This window comes from Mesocricetus auratus, unplaced genomic scaffold, assembly GCF_017639785.1.
Source record: "Mesocricetus auratus isolate SY011 unplaced genomic scaffold, BCM_Maur_2.0 Super-Scaffold_100013, whole genome shotgun sequence".
NCBI classification, from domain to species: Eukaryota; Metazoa; Chordata; class Mammalia; order Rodentia; family Cricetidae; genus Mesocricetus; species Mesocricetus auratus.
Genome location: NW_024429196.1, coordinates 37,123,237 through 37,141,827, shown reverse-complemented (window position 1 = coordinate 37,141,827; position 18,591 = coordinate 37,123,237). Strand labels below are relative to the sequence as shown.

At 41.1% G+C, this 18,591-nt stretch overlaps 1 protein-coding gene across 11 annotated transcripts in view; it reads left to right on the top strand.

The window, feature by feature from the left end:
- The window catches only part of Ryr2 (ryanodine receptor 2), a 575,348-nt gene that overhangs the window by 142,519 nt on the left and 414,238 nt on the right, over positions 1–18,591 (top strand). The window lies entirely within an intron of this gene.

Below are 18,591 nucleotides of genomic sequence, written 5' to 3'. Positions count from 1 at the left end.
TAGGAAAACAACAGTGCTTCTGAGAAACCTCCATGTCAATGGCAGCTCAAGGAACATTATACTTCAAGAATGCTCAACACAATTCCTCTAGTATGCTTTTCTTTTTTCATATTTTTTATTTAACTTTTTACACATGTCACTCTCAGTTCCCTCTCCCTCCCCGCCTCCCCTACCCCCCCAATCCTCCAACTCCTCACCCCCATTCCATCCCCCCCTCCGCTCCCCAGGGAGGGCAAGGGCTTCCATGAGGGATTTTCAGAGTCTGTCACTTTATCCCAGGAAGGGCCCAGGTTCTTCCCCAGGCTGAGAGAGCATCCATCCACGTGGCATGGGTTCCCAGAGTCCATCTATATGCCAGGAATAAATACTGCTCTACTCTCCAAGGTCCCACAGATTGTCAAGGCCTCCTCTCTGTCACCCAGGTTCAGTGAGAGGGATGTCTGAATCAGTCCCATGCTGGCCCCTCAGTCATCAGTCTGGGGTCCATGTGTTCTTATCAGTTTAACAGTATGCTTTTCTTATCACAAGCTGTCTTTGGTTGCATTTTAGCTGCACTAGAGAAATAGGTTGAGATTTGTTGACTCCTCAAGGAAGGTCTTAACTCCTATGAGAAGTAGATGGGGGGAAGGAAGGGGAGATGTGGGTAGTGGGAGAAGGTGAGGGAGGGGGAACTGGGGTTTATATGTAAAATGAAAAAAATTAAATAAGAAAGTCCAAAAAAAAATAAAATTTTATTTTTGGGTGGCCTATCATGTAACACAGGCTGGCCTTACACTTGCTACCAAGGGTGACCTTGAACTCCTAATCGCTAGCCTCTGCCTTGTGAAGGCTTGGAATCCTGGCATGTGCCACCATGACTGGTCTCTGTTGTGCTGGAAATTGAACTCAGGGCTTCAAGCCACTCTGCCAACTTGACATACATCCCCAGACCTAACAATGCTAGTTTAGGTAATCTGGGTAGAAAAAACACACAGGAATGTACTTTGATGGCTTTATAATTGTGTTGCTCTCATATGCCTTCTGTTTTTCAAAGGGTTTTTGTACTCATTATTTTATTGACCCCCCAAACCTCTTAGAAGCTAGATAGGGTAGAGCAAAAACTCATTCTCTTACATAAAGTTTCTGTTCTATGTTTTTTGAAAAAAATTCTCTAGCAGAGATGTCAGTGTTGCTTCTGACATTTGATGGTAGCTTGTGGCTAGACAGTCAGTTTTCTTTAGGATGTGGCCTGTGGCCATTTTCCCATCCCTGGTTAGTGGATGCCCCGCACCCCACATGCACATAAGAGCAGCAATGATTGGACTCAGTGGGTTGTTATTATTTTTAAGAGGAAATGAAGCTTGGATGATAGTGGTAGGGTATTTGAAAGGAATTGGAAGGGTGGGTAGATGTGATCTAATACATCATGTATAAGTTAAAATTACCAAAATATAAAAAAATATTTTGGTTTCACTTTTCATAATTACTTGCTGCATCCATGTGGATTTTCTTGGGAAATTAACTGTACTTTTTTTCATGAATGGTGACTTCCTATTATTCATCTTTACCTGGTGATTTATTGTAAGCTCTGGCATTTATCAAGATACTTGGCATCAAACATCCCTGGGCTTCACACACACACACACACACACACACACACACACACACACACACACACACACACACACACAGAGAGAGAGAGAGAGAAACACACACACATACATACACAGAGAGAAAGACAGACAGACAGACAGACAGACAGACAGACACACACACACACACACACACACACACACACACACACACACACACACACACACACACACCCTGGGAACTGGAACTGGAAATGGCTGGGCTAAGACACATTTGGGCTGTGTTGTCTCTGCCTTCCTTGCTACAAACTGAATGGAAGAAAATCAACCTGACTGGATGCTCATTTACTACTTTCTCAGTCCATTAGTGTCACTTTGAGGTCTTGACTCTGCCCTTGCTATTATTCAAGGTCTCATTTCACTGCAAAATTCAGCCTTGACAGCTTTCTTCTTCCCCAAATAGTCTGGACAGACATGTTGATTTGTAGCATCTGATGAGATGCACACTTGTCCACCTGGACTGAAATAGCTTAGGATCTTCCTATGAAGCCTCAGTTGTGTTTACCCACCTATCATAAGGAAATTACAAGCAGATGAGTGCTACATCTTTCTTTAAACACCCGATGCATTGGACATGAAATCAATCGTAAGATTGTAGATTTACTAGGTATAATAATTTATGAAAGTCCCTTTATAGAAATGGACATTAGTATTTTCCTTGCCTCATCCACCCCTATCCACACCAACTATTGTCATCTCTCAGGTTGGAAAGGTCCAAGTTTCCAAGAAGAATCTTCAGATAGCCGGCTTTTGAAATGGCCAAAGTGTCCCTTCTCCTGTGACTAGTCTGTGATGGTGGCACTGTACGTTTTCATAATCCTGTACTTACTGATACTATATGTCAGGCTATGGACTAAAATATGCAGTACCCTCAGGATCAGTTTGTTAAGCGCCATTTTGTTCTGACTTATTTCATCTTATCTAATGGTTCTTGTTGACTGATCTATCAGATCAGGTATCATATAGGTTGGATTTTCTGGGTGAATGGAAGTACAAAATAGAGAATGTCCACAGAGAAATTGTAGAAATGAGAATGAAAGGAACAAAATCATAAAGGTGGGATTCTAAATGAGATGGTTTAAATGAGAAACATCCTCCATAGGGTTAGGTAATTGAGCGCTTGGTCCCAGCTGGTGGCACTGTTTGAGTAGGTTGTAGAGTCTTTAGGATGTGGTCTCTTGCTGGAGGAAGTACCTCATTGGGGGTAGGGTTTGAGAGTTTAAACCTCACTCCCACTTAAGTTTGCTTGCTTTCATTTATCAATGTGGATAGAGATACGATTTCTTAGTTTCTTGTTCCCACCATTTGTTACCATGCCTTGCTTGCCATTATGAACTCACTCCCTGGAACCATGAGCCAAAAATCAACTCTTACTTCTATAGGTTGCTTTTGGTCATGGTGTTTTATCTCAGCAATAGAAAAATAACTGATGACAATGTTCCACAAAAAAGAAAAGTAACTGACACATTTGTTATGGATTTATTATATAGAGGAAAAGATTGGATGCAGGAAAACATATCCTGTCTACCAAAATCTATGTTTGCTTATATACTTTTCAAGATCTACATATGCATGTTATGAGGATATTTTTATATCTGATGACACTCTGTTCTCATGTCTTTTTTATGAACTTTAAAATTATTTCATTTATTTTGTGTATGTGTTTTTATATCTGTGCATCACATGTATATGTGTATTATGGTGGGCATGTGGGTCAGAGGACAACTTTCAGAAATCAGTTTTCTCCTTCCACAACTGAGTTCTGGGGGATTGAACTCAAGTTCTTAGGCTTGGTGACAAGTACCTTTACTCACTGAGCCATCTTGCTAGCCTTCCTTGTCACTCATTTCTAGTGGCTGTTCTCCACTGTCTAAATTTTCCTGACATGAACTATAAAAAATTCTGTGTATCACTTGATAATTATGTATAGTTGAGGGTTTAAAATTCAGGTGTTGCTCAGGTGTTGCTCACATAATATTGTTAAGAAGTAGGGGGGCCTTCTAGCCGGATGGTGGTGGCACAAGCCTTTAATTCCAGCACTCGGGAGGCAGAGGCAAGCAGATCTCTGTGAGTTCGAGACCAGCTTGGTCTATAAGAGCTAGTTACAGGATACTCTCCAAAGTCACAGAGAAACCCTGCCTTGAAAAACCATAAAAAAGTAGGTCCTTAGAGGGTTCATTCCTTGTGAGTTGCATAAAGGTATTTATTATTACACCCACCCACACACACACACACACACACACACACACACTCCTTTATTTGTGTATGAGTGTGCCAGAGGTCAACCTTGAGTCATCCATCTTGTTTTTATGAGATAAGTCCCTCTTTGGGTGGCACTTGAGACTTGCTGAATAGACTGACTGGCCAGTGAACACCAGGAATCCTCCTATCTCTACCTCCCTAGTTCTGGGATTACATGAGTACACCAGGACACCCAGCTTTTTATATGGGTTTTGGGAATCTATGTCAGATTGACGTGGCAAAAAGCATATAACTGACTGAGTCACTTCCACAGTCTGGGATTGAAGGAGATCTCATGCAGCATTTGTCCTCTGCTGCCTTCTGTCATCTATTTGCCTTCTGCCAGGTGATAATAGAGCAAGAAATTCCTCATGGGATATGCACATGTTGATCTAGGTTTTCCCAGCCTCTAGAAAGTGAGTAAATAACATTCTGTTCTTACTAAACAGAATACCCAGTATTCTTTGTTACAGTAGCACACACTGACTGAGACACAGCTAGTGGGACCACTGTGTTCGAAACATTCTATCTTTTCCAGAGTTGCCCATAATGACAAAATGATAGTATTTTGCTAATGTTTCCTTGGTCTTTGTCTTATATGGGCTCTTGGAAAATAGTTGAGGGAGTGTTAAATTCCAGAGGAAGCATATGGACTCAGATTTGCTCTAGGGGAGACCTGTGTGAATTTAGCCATCTGTATCATCTTGATGCTAGTTTTGCTTGTGACTTATGGAAGAGGCTCTTGAATTTGAACACATTTGCTCTGCTGCAAATGTGAGCTTTGTGGAATTGTTTTTGTTCAGATGGTGAAGAATTTCAGAGTCATCTCTGGTAATGATTGAGATACAGACAAAACCAGGTGTCGTCACTCTGGAGTTTGCTGACTACACAGTTTATTGGCAATAATGAAAATTCAGAGTGTCTAAGACTTCATGCTAATGTGGATTTCTGACTGATTTCCTCCATTGAAACACTGTATATTGTACAAAGTAAACACATTGAGATGCATAGGCCGGGAGCTTTCTTTTCATAGTGCTCAAATAGCAGAGTTTTGAACTAGAAACGCTGAGTGTGTGCTTCTTAGGATGCTTTTGTCACACTAGTTTGGATGGTCTTGACTTTGGAAAAGCTATTGTCCTAGTTACCTTTAAATGTCAACCTGACACAGCCTAGGGTCCCCCGAGAAGGGGGTCTCAAGGCATTGCCTAGATCAAAGTGGCTAATGGGTGGTATGTGGTGGACTGTCTTGATTGTTAATTGATAAGTAGAACCTAGCCCACTGTGGGTGGCACAATTCCCTGGGCTGTATAACTAGTTAAACATGAACCTGAACAAGCCAGTGAGCAGTGTTCCTCTGTGGTTTCTACTTTAAGTTCCTACCTAGTTTCCTTCAAAATTGGACTGTGTTCCTGAAGTGTAACTTGAGTAAATCTTTTTTTCCCACTGAGTTGCTTTTAGTTGGAGTGTTTTATCATAGCAACAGAAAGGAAACTAGAACAGATATTGTGTTAATATTTTTTCAACTTTATTAATTGACAAAATTCCCATATTTAAGATGTACAGGTGACAGCCTAATATGCAAATAGATTGTGAAGACACCATAATGCAGACAACTAACACATTTTTCCCTACAGCAAAATTAATTTGCATGCATGATGAAAGCACAGTCGATTTACAGCTCCACTTAATTTCATGTTAATATACCATCATTAATTACTGCACATCATGTCTTCTTGTGACATATTTAACATACTTACAGACTTTTACCTTTAGGTCAACATTTCCCCCTTTTCCCTAGCCCCTGACCTCTTGGGAACCCAAGAAGTGTTGGTTTCTGTGTGCATGGATGTCTTTGTGCTGATGGTTTTGCTCAGGTTTATCCTCCAGGTTGATTGAGCATAGTTTTAATGTGCCCCCTTAGACATAAGGCATTCAGTGGGTAGTTAGATAATAGGTCCAGTCCTTGTGAAGAGATTTGTGTCTTTAAAAAGAAGAGAAGCAGAGCTAGGAACAGCAGATCAAAATTGAGGTTGGTCCCTCAGGGGTTGATAAGTCATGCATATTCTATATAGATCATTAATATTCTTGATTTTAAGGATGTCTACATTGTCTTAGGTTTTATGTGTTGCCATGGATATTTCTGTTGGAAGGGGTGGGACAGGCTAAGATCTCAGAAAGTAGCTGTTACTGAACGAAGGGGTACTGTGCTGCTGGGGGGAGGCAGGGCCTGGACTCTGAATGTTCCTGAAGGCAGCTCTGTCAGAACACACAGCAGGATATGTGTATCTGGGTTCAGGAAACTAAACTTCACCTACTGTAGAACACCCCACTTTTGAGATGCAGTGTGGATCCCATTTCAAACACAGAAACACCAGGGCACAGATGTAGGGAGCTAGGTACAGCTGCAGCTTACATTCTTTAAGAGCCACCCTTGGCTCTCTGAGGAGTGGATGGGGGTGGGATGGGGAGGTGGTGGGGGGAGTGGGAAGACAGAAGGGAGAGGGAACTGGGATTGGTGTGTAAAATAAGGTCGTTTTTAATTTAAATAAAAAATAGTAAAAAAAGAGACATACTTGCTAGCATGGCAAGTTTGTGTTTGTACCTCAGACTGTCCTCTGCTGTTTAAATCAGTTCTTTTTCAGGGGAAGAAATGTAAGCTTATATGGATGGGCTTGCCAGAGTTCACCTAGCTAATCGAGGTTATCTCTGGCATGGGAGCTGAGTTTTTCCTGTGCCGTGTCTAGTGCATTCTCCACCACTGCATTATTAATTAATTAATTAATTAGTCAGTACTGGGAGTGAACCTAGGGCTTTGTGCATGTTAGGCAAGTGCATTGTTGCTAAAGTCTATCCCAGCACTCACAGTACCTGCTCTTGTTCTTTCCCACCCTCCCTCCTTCCTTTCTCTCCTTTTCCTTTTTCATTACCCTCTTTTGCTTGTTCTTTCTTTGAAGAGGGTCTTATATATCCCAGGCTGGCCTTGAACTTGCTCTGTAGGTAAGAATGACATTAAACATCTGATCCTCCTTCTTCTACCCACAGAGTTCTGGTATTATAGTTGGACTGCCACACCTGGTTTCTGTGGTGCTGAGCTTTGAACCTAGGGCTTCATGAATGCTAGACAAGCACACTCTGGAGTGAGTCACATCTCCAGTGTTTCCTTGCCAATTAAACTAAACCACTAAATCATGTCCAAGTGATCTCATTGCAGAGGGTTTGCTCTTTAGTTTATCACTTACCTCCTTGACAAGGTTCTGAACCATGATTGCATCACTTTGGAGAAATATCAGCAATGCCACTCTTGACTAACACGCTCCTATTGTGTATTGAGTAATTGTGGTGTGAGTTTAAGGGCTGGTCCCTATTAGCCACACCCCATTTACTATAAACAAGATAACATGATTTATTACTCCTGAGATGATTTTTAAGTAGAATATTCACTCAAGGAAAATGTCACGTTTTATGTGGGACATAGTATAAAATTGATGATCAAAACAAATGAAGTTAATTAATTAGCTGAAGGAAATTAAAGTAGAAAAATAAAATATCTGTAGTTAGATAGGCACAGAGCAACAAAAGCATTGGCATGTTTTATGCAAATCTTAATCTGTTGGATGGATGAGTAAGAATTAAAAAGTTAAAGGCATGTTAATAGAGTTTTATAGTTTCTTGCAGTGTTTTTGTTTCTCTGTATTTTACCTATTACAAATAATGTTATTTGGAAACAGACAAATTTTTAAAAATGTTCTTCTTTAATCCTATCCATAGATATTCTGTGATGGTTGCTATTGTCAACTGAACAGGTCTAGAATCACCTAGAAGACAAGCCTCTGTGAATGGCTGTCAGAGTTACTGGATTGAGTTAATGGAGCTGGGGAGATCCCACTATAATTGTGGACATTACAAACACCAGGACTCTGAACTGAATAAAAGGGATATTATGAGTTGAGCACAAGAATCACCTCTGCTTTCTTTCTGTGGATGACATATGACCAGCCATCTTACCCTCCTGTGGCTATGCCCTTCTGCTATGATGGACTGCACCTTTCAACCCTGTCTTAGTTAGGGTTTCTATTGCTGTGAAGAGACACACTCACCATAACAACTCTTACGAAGGAAAAACATTTAATTAGGTGGCTTACAGATCAGTTCATTATCATCATGGTGGGACATGGTTCTGTGGAAGTAGCTGAGAGTTCTATATCTTGCACAGGCAGCAGGAAGTGAACTCAGACACTGGGCATGGCTTGAACATATATTAGACCTCAAAGTCCACCTCCACAGTGACACACTTCCTCAAACAAAGTCAAATCTAATTAAACAAATACACACCTCCTAATAGTGCCACTCCTAATGAGATTATGGGAGCCAATTACATTCAAGCTACCATATTCCAATCCCTGACCTCTAAAATCTTGTAACAATATTATAATGCAAAATATACTTAGTTCCAACTTCAAAAGTTGCCACAGTCTATCTCAGTCTCAATGTTTTAAAGTCCAAAGTTCAAAGTCTCTTCTGAGATTCATGCAATCTCAAAATAAAAAACCTGATTACATAGTTCTTACATATAATGACCATTCAAAAATGTAGGGAGGGGAGCATAGTGAGGAAATACTAGACCAAAGCAAGACTGAAAACCAGCTGGGCAAACTCCAAACTCTGCATCTATATGTCTGATGTCAAAATGCTCTTCAGATCTCCAACTCCTTTCAGCTTTGTTGACTACAATACACTTTTTTCTCGTGTGCTGACTCAACTCCCTGTTAGCAGCTCCCCTCAGCTCATTTTGCTCCTTTTCATTATAAAAGTTCATTAGAGTTGCCACTAATAACCATATAACAGTCTATACTAGGCTGTTTTGAGATTTTTCTCTGCCAACAGAATGAATCCGAAACTCTTCTCTTTAAGGTAAGGCAGACTTTTTGGATAATGGCAGCTGCATTCTTCACCAAAATATCACAAGACTGGTCTCTAGGCCACATACTAACATTCTTCTCTGAAACCTCTTGATCCAGGCACCCACCATTCAAGTCACACTGTCTTCCATGTTTCTATTCAGATGTCCCATTAAGCAGCACATAAAGCATTCAACTGCTTTTCTAATCCACAATCCCAAAGTCGATTCCTTCAAACAAAAGCATGGTCAGGCCTATGATAGCAATACCCCAGTCCCTGGTACTAGCTTCTGTCTTAGGTCCAGATCCAGGTCCAGGTCTATGTCTGGGTCCTAGAGGGAATTTCCAGAGAAGGAAATTGTGCCTGGACTAAAGGGCTTCTCCAGATGGAATTACTAATGCCTAGGCAAATTCTGGGATCTAAAACCAAGTTAAGGAAAGAGGGTGGGAAGGGTCGAGAAGATAGTAAAAACAAATATATCCATGTTGGGTGACTGAGCTGCTATCCCATGTCACCAGAAAGGTTCGGGGGTAACTACTACTGTGCCCAGGGGACCAGCTAGATCTCAGGCACTGTGGTGGAGTGGCAGGAGCTGCCTCCTCGCTTCCAGCTCTCATGAGAAAGCAGTGCTTCACTCAGTTCCTGACAAGGCTACAGATTTTCTTCCTGGCCTAAAGTGATTGGGGAAGGGACAGAGGAGAGGTAGATCCAAGGCTATTTTGCCCTATTCTCCTGGCCCAATGTTTGTACCAAATGAGAACACAATGGATGCCAAAGTGAACCTGCAAGTTCCCTCATAGTAGAATGAACCACAACCACAAAGGACCCCTCCCCCAGCTGATGTCTGGGCAAGGACCACCTTCTGTACCTTCTCTTCTTTCTCGGCTCTGCAGTTATCAAACCTTGCAAGGCCTGTTCAAACTTCTAGATATATCCGCGCCCTGAGATGCCTTCTCCATGAGACATCTCATGCCAAGCACTTTGCAAATATATTCAATGAAGATTTTTATATTTAACATTCATCTGCAAGAATAAATTCACAAGAAAGCAAAAATAAATTGCAAAAAGGAGTGTATTGGATTTGGCTACCTCTGTTAACATATTAAAATCAAATATAAAGTTGTAGTAAGTAAAGCAGTATGAGACATATACTAGTAAAAAATGTTTAGGGTTTTGTATGTATTTGTTAAAAACATCAGGAGCCAGCCAAGAAATCAATGACTGGGACAAGTGAGTACCACTGTCCTGCCTAGTTTATTATCAACTTAACACAAGTTAGCTATGTGGAAATAGGAATCTCAGGTGAGAAAATGCTTCCGCAAGATTGACCTATAGGCAAGACAGTAAAGATTTAGCTGATTGATGAGAGAGCTTAGCCCATAAGCAGCACTCTTCTGTGGCTTCTGCTTCAGTTTCTGCCTTGAGTTCCTGCCCTGACTTCCTGAGAGCTGTGAGCTGAAATAAAACCTGCCTTTCCAAGCTGCTTTTATTCATGGTGTTTTATGACAGTGACAGAAACCTAACTGTACAAATAAAATAAGAAATTAAAAGATTAGATAAACAGGGAGCATTTCTCATGGCTCTTCGCATCTTTAAAAAGACTGCAACTGTAAATCATTTTCAGATAACTTTCATTAAAAATCCAAATAGGAATGAGAGGATGCTACACCGTGTGAGGACACTTATCTACAAGCCAGGAAACCTAAGTTTAATTCCTGGGACCAGCATCATGGGAGAGAACCAAAAAGTTGTCCTCTGACCTCCATGTGTGTATTGTGGCATGTGTGTGCACATGTACATACACTACAATGAATAAATAAATAAATAAATAAATAAATAAATATTCTGTATTTCAGATTTGGAAAATGAATACTCAAAGCTTAGCTCAAACCCAAAGACTACACTTATTTTCCCCAAGCTTATAAGTCACAAGCAGATTGCTTGGAATAGAAAGTGAGCCCCTGTTGAGGACTGTGTAGGAGTTTTGGATGCAGGTCTGAGGTACAGAAATATTTGTTGGTACCAGTGTGACTCACTAGGTTGTCATTCCACTTTATTCAAATCATTTATTGTAGGGCCTGATACAACACCGAATGAGTGTATCACATATACAGTAGGTATTAAGTAAATGTTTATGAAAATGAAGGGCTACCTCTCAAATCTTTCCAGGCCCTCACCACAACTAATAGTACAGTATTTACTGTCTAGTAGAAAGCAGAGCTCTTACAGAGAACAGAAGGATAAGTTGTTCAGACTCCTTCCGGAAGAGCTCACTCATTTCAGGAGGCTTCCCCATGATGACCTTTAATACCAGGGCATTGAGCATCCTGGGTAGAGGAGGAATACCCAGAAGAGAAGTGTCTTTGGCTCTCCTGTCATTCACAGCTCCCAGTGGGTGCTGACTAATTCTCCTTCCAATGAAATCTTATGTGAACACTGTTTTACTCAGTCCCGTTTTGTATGATGACACTTCCTGGTGACGTTATAATGTGACCTTTCCTGGGCAGAGACTCAGGATGCAGTCTTTCTATGTGCCTAATTTGTTGATATATGTGTCTTTTCTTTAAAAATTATGTGTATGTATCTCTGAGGGCAGAGGCTGGAGGTGCCCCAAAACAGTGTGTGCCATTAACTACCCGATCACCTCTCCAGCCCTTCTATTTGTCTTTTTAATGTTTGAGTCTGGCAGACATTTTATTTAAGATTGTGAATGTGCCCGCTATTATCAGAATGTGAACTATCTCCCACAGGCTCATGTGACCCAACTGGCACTGCCTCTGGAGGATGTTCAACCTTTAGGATATGGAGTCTAGCTAGAAGTAGATCTTTTTGGTCTGGTCCAAGTTCCATCCTGATCTCTCTGCTACCTGTCTATTCACAGGATAGACAACCAGCCACCTCATGCGGTAGCTGCCACAGCTGTAAGCCATACTCATCTCGGTGCCTTCTCTGCTGTGGAGGAAGGCTCTCTTTTCTTTATATTAGGTATATTGTCAAATAACAACCGAAATATTCACTACAACAGCTCTAGTGACCAATGGGGTATTGGGGGAAATCTCATCTCGACTGCTTAGGCAGAGTTACTAAGGGCTTTATTCTGAGCATTGGTCAGCCTGATATGGAACTGTGGCTGTATAGCAGCTGAAGCTTATGTCAGCCTGAATTGGTGGATATAGAGTAAGAGTAAATGTTGTAATGGTGACTTCCTGCAGTCCTCCTGAGCACAGAGTGCAGTAATTGTGCCCCATGATTAAAGAGTAGCAACAACAAGTGGCACCATCTTCCTGCACTCCCTGTAAGAGTCCACCCTGAGGATGTGGGTGGTGGGGGAGCATACACATGCACACAAGCGCAGGGATTTGTACCTTGGATTTGTGCTCTGCAAACACAGGCTCTGCTGTATTTGTTTTGCTTAAAGAGTTTATTGCTATGCCATTCTGAATGTGAAATGATAGTTAATGGAGACAGGAGGATTAATAGTAGAATTTAAAATCATTTAGTGACTAATAACTCCGTGGCTGAAAAAATTTACCTTGATATGCAGGGTGGCCATCCCATTAACATTTCTAAGCTGTTTAGAGTCAGCTGGATGCTGTTGGGTGCACATCCATTTTTCATCTTCTCACTTCCATCCAGGAAACATCAATAGAGTTGAACAATTCCCTGTCATTTCTGAGACAATAAATACGGCTGTAGATTTTTAAAGGGTTATTTTTCATTTTCATGGTAGGTAAGCATTAAGAGGGATCCTCACTGAGTAGAAGTTGTGGCTTATTGATTATGATCATAGGATTCAAATAAAGTCGCTCAGATATTTTCATGATGCTTTCCTGGTGCTTTTGCACTTCCACTGAGGGACAGTATTAGCTGTGATGTTTTATTATTTACTGGGCACCTGCTGGGCACATGATAATTATATGACTTGTGTGTATTATCTTTGATACTGACATTAGCTTCTCAGAGTAACTTGATTTTATAGCAGAGGAGATATAGGCTGTGGAAGCTGCAGGGAGGATTCTATGGATCAAAGCCTCAAATATTTAAAAAAATTTTCTCTTAAACTTGAGTGAAATCTGGCCTTCTTTTGGAGGCATCTGCTGTGGGGAATTTGGTCTTTGAATGCTGGAGTTTCTTAGTTAATTGATGGATTATGGTATTAAGTTATGCCATGCATGCTCAGTGTTTAGAGAGGACACGTCACAAAGCCACTACTTCCTCTTCACTGCAGGCTTTGGTTTGGGTTCCTGGTGTTCCTTATGAGACCCAAAGGAATGAATTTTTATCAATCAAGGGAATAAGTTGGGGGAGTCATTAGACCTGAGACTGAATATGGCATTTTACAGCTCTGAGGGCTGGATCTCAGGGATGCTTTTGGCTACAAGTGAGAGACTCCTTTTTATGCATGTCTTATACTGTGTGTATATATAGATAGGTTTATATGTATGTTGATGTGTATATATGTGTATAACATACATTACAAATTTGTATGTTTGATGTTAGTCAGGAGGATCTAGTTTTTTTTTTTTTTGGTTTTTACGAGACGGGGTTTCTCTGTATTGTTTTGGAGGCTATCGGTCCAGCCCAGCCTCGAACTCACAGAGATCCGCCTACCTCTGCCTCCTGAGTGCTGGGATTAAAGGCGTGCGCCACCACCGCCCGGCTAGGATCTAGGTTTTTTGTCAGTGTCTGGAGCATCATAACTAGGAGGCAGCATGAGACATGTCTTGTTCTCTCCATTGATCAGGGCATTGACTTTGGTCCCACTGATGTTTCAGCACTTCTTTCCAGCCTTTTTGATCTTGTACGTTGGCCTTGACATCCACACTGAGCACAACTGCATTGTCTTATGTCTTTTCTGGTACCTTGGTAGTTAGAAGAGCTGATGGTCAAGTGTGTGCCTCCTCAGGGTAGTGGTTTTCTAGGGTGTGGTGTCTGGGGCCTGTAAAAGGAGATGACTGACTTCACTTTTTGTGGTTATGGTTGCCTGGTCATCACCTGCCTTTTCAGAGCCTTTGCTTTGGCTTTTGCTGTAGGTGGGGTATGAACTTCCTTCTTCACTTTAGAATTACCTTGGGGGAAAAACCTAAAGATGTTTTATTTTTGTCACTTTCTCCTCCTCCTCCTCCTCCTCCTCTTCCTCCTCCTCCTCCTCCTCCTTCTTCTTCTTGGAGATAAGGCTAAGTAGATTAGTCAGAGGTGACCTTAAACTGGCAGGTCTTCTGACTCAGCCTGTCATGTGTTGGGGTTATGTGTACCATCATGCCTGCCTGGCATTTTGTTGTCATAGTTCCAGAAGTAATGGTGACCCACAATGGGCTGGTCCTAGTGGCTCATTCCTGTGTTCTTGATGCAGTCTATCTAGTGATGAGTAGCAAGAAGGCGATTCCATTCAGATACCCTGTCTAGAAGAAGTAGAAAGACTCTTTCTTTCTCTCTTCCTTCCTCCCTTTCTTTCTTTCTTTTTCTAGAGGAACAATTTTTCCTAAAACCTCTTTCCCTAGGAGACTTCTGTTTATGTCTCATTAACCAGACTTTGGTCAAATGCCCATTACTAAAATAATTGTTAGCAAAGTAAAAATATCAGGTGCAACTGGGAATGAGGTAGTGGCTTCCCTTGAGGCACATAGCTGTGGGGAAGGAACTTGTACCACAGAGCGTCAAGGTCCTGTTAAATAGGAGGAAGGTGGGAAGGATGCTCATCTGTTAAAACTGGATCTCCCTGGGGATACAAGTGGGAATGTAATGCTTGCCTCATTTGCATATTTAAGGATATAGCCACCATTCTGACGACCAGCATCACTACCATGAATGCAAAGAAACTGGAGACTTGGTTGTGCAGTCTTTAGATAGGACATGTCAACAGCATTAGAACTTCCTCCATAAGTGCTGAAGAACCTGAAAAGAACAAAGCTAGGCAGTAATACTATGTTTTTCCTGATGATGCGACCTGTTCTCCCTGGCCAATGTGCTCACTCCCAAGAGGAAGAAACAGCAGAGCTGAGCTACACCCACTCATTCCCAAATTTACCAGATGGGTGAAGTTTATCTTAAGGATGAAGGGAGGTAAAGGACTGAACAAGGTCCAGAGTGGGTGCTGAGGGAATCCTTTCCAACCAGGCTATAGGTGTGGGCAGGAAGGGCTCCCTGTGGTTATGAGTAGATGAAGTTAGGAATGTAGTGAAAACATCATATTAACATTAGAGTAGGGAATGGGATGGGTTGCCATGCGGTACTTAGCAGTGGTTCTGTAGTTCTGTGGGGAACCTGCTGGTCATAGTTGGAACCCCCTCCTGGGTTCCTGTTGATTACTGCATATGTCCCCTTTCACTGATTCCTGGAGTTTAAAGATGGTTCTTCCTGAACCAAGGTGTTTGTGTTTTGTTGCTGTAGGTCTCAAGGTCATCTGCACTTTGACACATTGTTAGTGGCATAGTCATTGTTAGTGGCTCACATATTTATTACTGATAGGGGGCAGTAATTATGTCTCAAAATAGATTGCTATCTTTGAGAACATCACACAGTGTGAGCAGAAATTCTGTTTACACGAGAAAGCACTCTTTACACATCCTAGAACTCGGGAAGCAACACCAGAAGGGACCTGTCTGAGATAATGGTGTCCTAGGACCATCTTATTCCCACTTCTAAGAGTCATTTAAAAATGTCTGGGCTGCTACTTCACCAAGTAGCAAAGACGTGATTAGCGGAGAAGTTTTATGGCATTGAGGCCATATTTAATTTCTAGGGCTGCCATCTAAAATGGAGTTGGAAGAGATGTTGTAGGTCACATTGTATTCATTTCTAATTATAAGCATGAATTGGCAGAGGTTGATCCAAGAGGCAACTTTCAGTTAGGATGTAGTCTCTTGATCTGTTGTGAAGTGATGTGAGTAATGATAGTATGTTGGTGGGCTGTTGAGATGACTCCATCTGTAAACACCCTTGAACACAAACCTACTGATCTAAGTTTGTTCCTCATTCAATCCCTGAATTCCACAAGGTGGCCAGAGAGAATGAACTCCAACAGTACTTTGACTGTTACCATAATGCACACACATACACACCTCTCACACAGAAGCGTTTTTTTAAAAAAGAGAAGAAACTTAAAAAAATGTGTTGTGTTTAAAAACTGTTAATAGATTTTAAATATTTTCATTTGATATTTAACCTATCATGAATAGATACTTTCTTAATTCAAAATGTTATTAAGGAATTGACAGAAGTACAGTCCAGTAACACTCAGTGTTTAATTTTTCTGGATGTGTATATGTGTGCTGGTACATATGTGGGCATGTGTATGTGGGTGTGTATATGGGTGCTGTTGAATGTGTGGGCATCTGTATGTATGGTAGTACAAGTATAGATACATATATGTGTGCTGTTGCATGTGTAGGTGTGTGGCGTGTGCACATGGAGACCTCAGACACCAACTGTCTTGTTTTGAGGAAAGGTTTCTCACAGTCCTGGAACTCATTAATTTCACTTGGCCAGCAGCCGGCTGCTCTTTTTGACTCTGTCTGCCTGGTGCTGGGATTACAGACAGGAGCTAACACTTGGGTCTCTTTTATGTGTCTTCTGGGACTTGAACTTAGGTCTTCTGGATTAAAAGTCAAACACTTTACCAATTGGGATACTGGTTCAGCTCAGAAATGGCTTGTTTAAAAAGTGAGGTTATCTGTTTACCAAGTTCAGGGTTAAACCTGTCTCTGACAGTGCTTAATAGAAGATACTTGGACATTGAGACATGGTTAGATTTTAAATCATAGTCCTTAAATTATGGCTCCTTAAATAGTGGAGTACATTTGATTTCCCTTGTCATTTTAAGAGTATAATTTTAGCATGATGTGCGAGGATGGCAAGATGTTTTATGTAGTTGACCGAATTGCCTAATCTCTAAGTAGCTGTATATCAAAATATCAAAGAACTATAGAGGTTTTGTCATTTTAATGTATGTTTTTCCTTGTTTGATTTTTTAAGGCCAGCTAAATGTTTTGCTGAAGGAGTATGGGGAAAATGAACAAGTACATTTTAGAACTTCATTACCAAATACAGTTCATGTTGGCTACATGTGTTTGGATTTGTGGTAGAGAACCCAGTCTTAGCATTCATGGGATGGGCGTGAGTTCTTAATATAAATGTGTCTTCTTATATTTTGTTTCATAAACGCTAGCTAAGACTTTGAAATAGAGTAAAGCAGAGGTGTATAGAAACAGAATATGCTTTTTCACGTTCTCTGATAGCGATAGTTGTGTATGGAATTAGAATTCATGGACAGGCTTATACAAGGAGGCTTGAACTAATTAATGACAATGTCTTTGTGGCTATGGAGTCATATTCTTTCAAGCCATTCCCACTCCCACCCAATCTCACTCCACTTTGGCTGTTGAAAGGAGATATTGTGAAGACCATTTTCTCCATCATGAACGAGGGTGTGTTGGACACTCATTTAGCATTTCTGGACTATGAATGTGAAACTGGCTGATTTTCCCGATTAGGTGTCTCCAAAGATGAAATCCCCTCACTAGCAGCCATAGATATCCTACTGTTCTCTAGCTTGCTTAAAAATGAATGAATTCCATACAGTGACTTCTGTAGTCTGTATGAGGCAATGTGAACATAGGGAGGCTTTGGGTGCTGGCATGACAAAATGTTGTGTTGGATGCACTTCAGCATTCTTGTACACCTCATCTTCCACAGGATGGGGGATGTGTAGCTTAACCTATCACAGAGGGAAAGGATATAGACAGAGAAAGCCAGGGATCCTATAGGAAAGGAGAATGAAGTTGGAAGAAGCTAGTCATTCCTGTACTCCAGTGGGTATGTGACTTTGTGTTTGTGTCAGTGCTCCAATCCATTTTAAAACCTAAAAGGTGTTTAATTATACTGTGCAAACTTGGGCTGTTTATACAGATCCAGAGGGTACTATTTCCTTCTTAATTTTTTTCCTTGTGCAAACTTCATTTGTTTGAGCAAACCTTTTTATTTTTGAGCAATGAAGAAATTTTTATGATGTAATGACAGTTCTAGGTAGCTTCTAGCTTCTTATTATTCAGTACATTTCTGCTGCTCATTTTTGATGTGCTCTCTCTCTCTCTCTCTCTCTCTCTCTCTCTCTCTCTCTCTCTCTCTGTGTGTGTGTGTGTGTGTGTGTGTGTGTGTGTGTGCCTGTGTTAAGGTCAGAGATTTCCTATTCTATTATTCTCTGACTTACTCTCTTGAGAGGAGGTCTCTCTGAACCAGGCACTTAGCTGGCAGCTATCCAGCCCAAATAATCTTCATGTTCCTGCATTTACAGTGCTGGGGTTACAGACACACTGGGCATTGAGCTCGGCTTTTTATGTGGGTGCTGATAGTTGGGGTCTCACATTTGTACATCAAGCACTGTTATCCAAGGGGCCATTTCCCTAGTCCTGGCTGAACTGGATATTGCATTTATTATGAGTAGATTTCTTTTTTAAATTTTATTTATTTTTATTTTATGTGCATTGGTGTTTTGCCTGCATGTATGCTCGTGTGAGGGTGCCAGATCCCCTGGAACTTGTTAGCTGCCATGTGGATGCTGGGAATTGAACCTGGATCCTCTGGAAGAACAGTCAGTGCTCTCAACCTTGGAGCCATCTCTCCAGTCCCATTCTGGGTGGGTTTCTAATCAATGTGTTCTGTACTATCACATAGCTAGAACTTAAAAATAATCATGTGTCAGCCAAGAATAATGGTGATTAGACCTTCTGTTCCCAGATTAACCTTTGCATACTTTAAAAACTTAGATATAATTCATTGAAGTGTTCCTTAGGAGTAACACATATTTTTAAATGTGAGTTGA